A 7,944-nucleotide genomic window follows, 5' to 3' on the forward strand; every position below is an offset into this window, starting at 1 on the left:
ATAATAATAATAATAATGATGACTCAAATTTCCATGTTGAACCAAGCATAGATATGGAAGCCCCGTCAATATTAAAATTCTTATAATGTGAACCAAATAAAAATATTCCCTTGAAACAGCCTCCCTTTTTCTAAAGTGAAATTCCTAGACTTTGCATAGGAATAATTTTTATGTTCTGAAGAAACACCTTAACTCCCCTTTAATTTTTAACAACCTTTAGACAATGTGTCAAGCCCCGAACTCGTAGGTGGGTCCTAGGTGTGAATTTAGTAACTTAACTTGTCTATGTATCAATTTTAAACATACATGATCCAATACAAAAAGAGGGAACCCGTAGGTGGGTCTTAGGTGTGAATTTAGTAACTTAACTTGTTTATGTATCAATTTTAAACATACATGATCCAATACAAAAAGAGGGTCCGACCCCATGGGGTGAACGGATGCCCATATATATACACATAAACATCCAAAATACGCAACGAAATACGGTTTTTTACATGTATACAGTTTCATACCAGACTCTATATAAGTTAGGATATACATTCCCATAATACCAAGCATACCCCAGGTGTCTACAAAAACCATCCCGACAACCTGGATACCAAAACTCGTACCTAACAAGTACTAGAAGTAGCTAACGACACCCCCGCTTTCAGATGCTAGGATGCTAATTACGGCTACCTGAAGGACCTAAAAAACATTGTACGTACATTCGGGATGAGACACCTCTCAGTAAGGAAGAAAACATGTTATATCAGTGTGTGACATACCAGTATTAATTTACATACTTCATAACAATATAAAATACAATACAGTTTGAAACATTTCCATACAGTTTCATACAATTAGATACAGTTCCGGTATTTTCATAAAACCATTCCAATGCATACGATACCCAAAACATACGGTCAGTGTCATCACACTAGTAAGCAACTACACAAGGTCACCTAGTCTCACAACGATTACATTGCTACATACGCAACTATGTTGTGACGACCGAGGCCCACAGTGATTACATTGTTCCATACAGTGTAGAACACACCCTTCGGTGACCAGTCGGAACATACTGGTGATATTTCACACCCCGGATATAGAGCTAGCCACTCTCGTCCACTGTAGTTAACCGATACATGGCGCAGCGTACGGTAATTAGCCGCCACATAATTGTTTCGGCGTACGGTAATTAGCCGCCCCTAGCCGATTTCACAAAACCTGGAATCATTTTGGAGCTCATATTCCTATACATATCAGCGTACGGTAATAAGCCACCACATAACTATTTTACAACATACCTGGAACAATTATATACAACCATACATACCACACTTATTTGGTTTACGGAAAATCATATCGTTTACAAATTCAAGTATACAGTTTATGCAAATATGGATTATGGTCACCTTAATAATATAGTTTTAACATAATCAACAGTTTTCTAAACAAAGTAGAGATGATACCTAAAATTCCCAATTTTTTTCAAAAACTGTAACCCAAAAATCCCGCATTTTTACCCTATAGATTTCCCCAAACAGGTAGTCAAATCATACATATGACTATAGCCTACAAGCTTACCGATCCCGATTTCCAAAATAAACTGATATAAACAGAATCCCCTTACTATAACCCAAATTCCAACTACGAACTCTACGGTCCCCAAAACTACGAACCGAGACTCCAAAACCTACATACCACAGTACAATACATGCTTACAACTCGTACTACTACACATATACTGAATGAGAAATGAAAACCGAGCCTTACCTCAATTTTTGCCCGAAACCCAAAATCCCTCAAAACGAGATTCTGATTCGCTAGAAACATAGAGAATCCTTTCCTGATCCTAGTAGTAACGTTAGATTTACGAATCCGGCAACGAACGGCAAAGAAAACTAGAGAGAGAGTGTGTAGGGAGAGTTCTATAGAGAGAGAGAGAGAAAGAGAGAGTTTAGGGAAACTTAGTCCCAAAGCAACCCGAAAATATCAATTATAGCACCTTTGACCCAAGTGGCTTCGTCAACAAATTGGCGTCCTCGTCTACGAATCCGCCACTAGCTTCGTTGATGAGTTGGTGGCTTCGTCGACGAGCCAGATATTTCAATTTTCCTCCGATCCTCTTGGCATTCCCTCGTCGACGAGCCTCTGAATTTCATCGACGAGAAGCCTTCAACCTTCGTCGATGAACCCTGGCCTCGTCGACGAATTATGAACAATTACCCTTTTTACCCTTCTTTTACATAATAAAACCATATATCACGGTTCGGGTTCTTACAACCTCCCCTCCTTACAAAAATTTCGTCCTCGAAATTTGAAATCTCTCATTACAAACACATTCATACTACTACCTAAATACATACTCTAAAGTGAAATGGCGGCCATTTATACACAGTCCCTCTACGATACATACACACATGCTCTAGAGAATACGGCGGCCATTTATACGCAGCCCTGTTACAATACATACATACATACTCTCCCTCACTTATGGTGGAGGAATACCGTGGTTACATACATACGTGGCCTCGGGAATTTACAATACAACAGGACTCTCCTTGAGACTAACCATCAAATACAATACGATAACAGAGTATTACATACATACATACATACTCATACCAACTCTACTATCCAATTACTACTCAGAACAACTACGGATACTTCCGGCGTATTTCCGTTTTTAGTTCTCAAGAAACTTCCTCAACCTCGTGGTTTCGCCACAATACCTTTACCAACGGTATTTCTTTGGTACGAAGCTTCTGAACTTTACGGTCCAAAACCTGAACAGGTATTTCCTCATACGCTAAAGTATTCTCAATTTCCAATTCATCATAACTGATAACATGAGATGGATCCAACATGTACCTTCTCAGCATGGATACATGAAACACATTGTTGACCCTCGAGAGTGCTGGGGGTAGTGCAACTTTGTAGGCTACTAGACCCACTCGCTCAATAACCTTGAATGGCCTGATATACCTCGGGCTCAACTTGCCTTTCCTTCCGAATCTCATCACTCCCTTCATCGCAGCGATTCTAAGGAATACTTTACCCCCTACCTCGAACTCCAACTCACGGCGGCGAACATCCGCGTAACTCTTCTACCGACTCTGAGCCGATATAATCCTCTCCCGGATCAAACCTACCTTCTCAGATGCCTGCTGCACGAGTTCAGGTCGTAAAACCTGACGTTCACCAACCTCATCCCAATACAAAGGAGATCGACGCCTCCGACCATACAAAGCCTCGAACGGTGCCATCCCTATACTAGCCTGGAAGCTATTGTTATAGGCAAACTCTACTAGTGGTAGAAACTGAATCCAACTACCATTGAAGTCCAATACACAAGCCCATAACATGTCCTCCAAAATTTGTATTGTCCTCTCCGACAGTCCATCAATGTGGGGGTGGAACGTTGTACTAAAAGTAAGTTTCGTCCCCCATACTTCCTGCAAGCTCTTCCAAAATTAAGAAGTAAACCTCGGATCTCGATCGGAAACAATGGACACCGGCACTCCGTGCATTCTCACTATCTCATGCACATACAGGTCCGCCAGCCTACTCAAAGGGTAGCTAACCTTTGTCGGTACAAAGTGAGCAGATTTCATCAACCTGTCCACAATTACCCAAATAGCATTCTGCCCGTGAAGCGTTGGTGGCAATCCGGTAACAAAGTCCATGGAAATATGCTCCCATTTCCATATCGGAATAGGCAAAGGCTGTAATGGCCCTGCCGGCCTCTGATGTTCAGCCTTTACCTGCTGCTATGTCAGACACTGCTCCACAAATCGGGCAATATCCCTCTTCATACAACTCCACCAGAAGGACTCGCGTAAATCCCGATACATCTTTGTACTACCCGGATGTACCGTATATAGAGAACGATGTGCTTCCTCCATAATCGTCCTTCTGATCCCATCATCGCTTGGAACAACAACCTGGTCCCAAATCTCAACACACCTCTGTCAGAGATGTTAAAATCCGCAGCCAAACCCTGCTGCACTTTCTCCACAATCTCAGCTAACTCCGCATCACTAGCCTGCGCAACTTAAATATGCTCAAACAAGGTCGGTTGGATCACCAAGCTAGCAATGAAAGCTTGATGATCACCCGACACCAACTCTACGCCAAGGTTTTCCAGATCCTGTCTGACGTGATGCTGAGCCACAACTACAGTTACTGCTGCATGCTCTGACTTCCGACTCAACGCATCTGCAACCACATTAGTCTTTCCTGGGTGATAACTGATCGTGCAATCGTAGTCCTTAATCAACTCTAGCCACCGCCTCTGCTTCATATTTAGCTCCTTCTGCGTGAAAAAGTATCCGAGGCTTTTGTGGTCAGTGAAAATCTCACACTGAACAGCATACAGATAGTGTCGCTAGATCTTCAAGGCATAGACAACAGCAGCTAACTCTAGGTCATGCGTAGGGTAATTCTTCTCATACTCCTTAAGTTGCCGAGAAGCATAAGCTACCACATTACCCTATTGCATAAGCACACAACCCAAACCCTTCAGGGATGCGTCGCTATAGATCACAAAATCCCCATCCCCAGAAGAAATGGTTAATACTAGAGCAGTAACCAGTCGGTGCTTCAAATTGAGGAAGCACTGCTCACAATCACTAGTCCAGTCAAACTTCACCCCCTTCTTAGTCAATCGTGTCAAAGGTCCAGACAATTTAGAGAAACCCTCCACGAATCGACGATAGTAACCCTCAAGTCCCATAAAACTCTAAACCTCCTGCACACTCTTCAATCTAGCCAAGTCGACCACAGCTTCAATCTTACTAGGATCAACGGAAATACCGCTCTTAGACACCACATGGCCTAAGAATGCGACCTGATTCAACCAGAACTCACACTTTTTCAGCTTAGCATACAGCTTCTTCTCCCGCAGAATCTGTAGTACCAACCTCAAATGGTACTTATGTTCTTCCAAACTCTTCGAATATACTAGGATATCGTCAATGAACACCACTACGAACTGATCCAGGTACTCATGAAATACCATGTTCATCAGATCCATGAACACTGTCGGCGCATTGGTTAGCCCAAACGGCATAACCAAGAATTCATAGTGGTCGTATCTAGTTCGGAAAGCAGTCTTCGCTATATCCTCAGACCTAACTCTCACCTGATGATACCTTGACCGTAGGTCGATCTTTGAAAAGACATGCGTTCCCTCCAACTGGTCAAAAAGATCATCTATACGAGGCAAAGGGTAACGGTTCTTCACCGTCACTTTGTTGATCTTATGGTAGTCAATGCACATACGCATCGACCCATCCTTCTTCTTCACAAATAATATTGGAGCTCCCTAGGGTGAAACACTCAGTCGAATAAAACCTTGGTCCAGTAGTTCTTGCAACTGCTCCTTCAACTCTCAAAGTTCTGTTGGAGCCATCCGGTACGGAGCTTTAGAGATCGGTGTCTTGCCAGGCAGCAACTCTATCGCAAACTCCACCTCACGATCCAAAGGTAAACCGGGTAATTCTTCAGGAAACACATCCGAAAACTCGTTAACCACCCAAATATCCTCGAGTCTCAACTCATCCCGCGGCGATTCCTTCACGCAAGCTAGGCACCCCTAACAACCATCCAAAAGTAACCTCCTCGCCTGCAAAGCCGATAGAATATGTGGCATCAAACGCACACACGATCCCACGAACTCATACTCCTGCTTCCCAGGAGGTCTAAACACTACTACCTTCTTCCGACAGTCAATCACCGCATAACTGGAGAACAACCAATCCATTCCCAGTATGACATCGAAACCCGACATGTCGTATACTACAAGATTCACCGGCAGCAGTCTCTGCTGAATCGCAACTGGGCAGTTTCCTAACATCTTACTACAAATCGTTACACTCCCAGTCGGTGTAGTTACAGACAGCATCTCATTCATCACACCGGTTTCAACCCCACACAATTTCACAAAACTAGCTGATATGAACGAATAGGTTGCCCCCGAATCAAATAACATAGTAGCTTTATTCGAAAGTAGTAACATAGTACCTGTCACCACATTCCCAGCGTGTTCTGCATCTGCTGGAGTAAGTGAATATACTCTCGTTGGAGTCATGGTTGCCTGGTAATTTTCCCGAGACACCTGATTACTTCCACGGTTTTGGCTCTGTGTAGGCATAACCCTCCTCTGTTCCTAACAGCTCTTTGCCATGTGGCCCGACTTGCCACAGTTGTAGCAGACACCCCAGAATGGCTGACATTTGCCATCGTGCCATTTAGAGCACTTGGTGCATGGTGCGGAGGATGGATCCTCTTGAGCATTTGGCCGCTCGGTGTCCTGCTGATAACCCGAGCTGTAGTTCTTCTTCTTCTTCCACTGACCCTGCTGAGGACCACTCTGAGAACCAGAAGATACTGGCCTCTTCCCCTGATCATGTACCACCTCATCTCCCCGAAGGTCAATCTCAACTATGGTGGCTTTATCCACCAAGACAGAGAATTCACAAATCTGCAGTATCCCCACAAGACAGCGGATGTCTTTCCTCAGACCCCTCTCGAACCTCCGAGACTTATCCTGCTCATTCGGAACCAAGTACGGCGCGAATCGAGACAACTCAATAAATCTAGCAGCATACTTCTGCACTGTCAAAGTTTCCTGTATCAGGCCCGAAAACTCATCGGCCTTCACATCCCGAGTGGAGACCGGAAAGTATCTTTCGAAAAATACCTCCTTGAAACGGCCCCATGTCATACCAGATGGATCAGCTCTTTGCCTCACCAACAAGCTCACTACCGTCCACCATCGCCCTGCCTCCCCAGTCAGCTGGAAGGTAGCATACAAAACGTTATGCTTCTCAGTGCAGTAGAGGACTTCCAAAATCCTCTCGATTTTCTTGACCCAATCCTCCGCCACTACCTGATCAGGTCCTCCCATAAATGTCGGAGGGTGTATGCGTGTGAACCTCTCGATGGTACACCCCGCATCAATAGGAAAGCTCTCGCGTCTCCTAACACTCCGCCCAATCTCTCGGATCACATGTCTCGCTAAACCACGAGATACAAAAGGAGACTCATCGCTTGCCGTCTCCTCGGAGCCACTTTCCAAGTTATCATCCTTGGGCTCCATTCTGAAAACAGAAGAGGAATCGATTAGAATTCCTATATCGTACACAGTTAACACAATCATGAACCTAATCATGTCAACTACTACTCCTATAGGTCTAGGTCAGTCCTATCACATCGACACGAAAGTCATCAATGGTCTGCCCTGCCTTTACTGGAATCGTCATTCCAGGAAAAACACGGAATACCGCCGACAAATCTTGGTCTAGCAATAGAACAGCCCTCAACCAACACTACCCATTCCCTACATCCTATACTCTGGTATGTACATATCAACACTCCTAACCAAGTCTACAAGACCTAACAACCTGGTTAGCTCTGATACCAAGCCGTCACGCCCCGAACCCGCAGGTGGGTCCTAAGTGTGAATTTAGTAACCTAACCTGTCTCTGTATCAATTTAAAACATACATGATCCAATACAAAAAGAGGGTCCGACCCCATGGGGTGAACGGATGCTTATATATATACACATAAACATCCAAAATGCGCAGCGGAGTACGGTCTTTTACACGTATACAGTATCATATCAGAGTCTATACAAGCTAGGATATACATTCCCATAATACCAAGCATACCCCAGGTGTCTACAAAAACCATCCCGACAACCTAGATACCAAAACTCGTACCTAACAGGTACTAGAAGTAGCTAACGACACCCCCGCTTTCAGATGCTAGGATGCTAATTATGACTACCTGAAGGACCTAAAAAACATTGTACGTACATTCGGGGTGAGACACCTCTCAGTAAGGAAGAAAACAGGTTATATCAGTGTGTGACATATCAGTGTTAATTTACATACTTCATAACAATATAAAATACAATACAGTTTGAAACATTTCCATACAGTTTCATACA

Source organism: Malania oleifera, chromosome 2 (assembly GCF_029873635.1).
Source record: "Malania oleifera isolate guangnan ecotype guangnan chromosome 2, ASM2987363v1, whole genome shotgun sequence".
Taxonomy (NCBI): Eukaryota; Viridiplantae; Streptophyta; class Magnoliopsida; order Santalales; family Ximeniaceae; genus Malania; species Malania oleifera.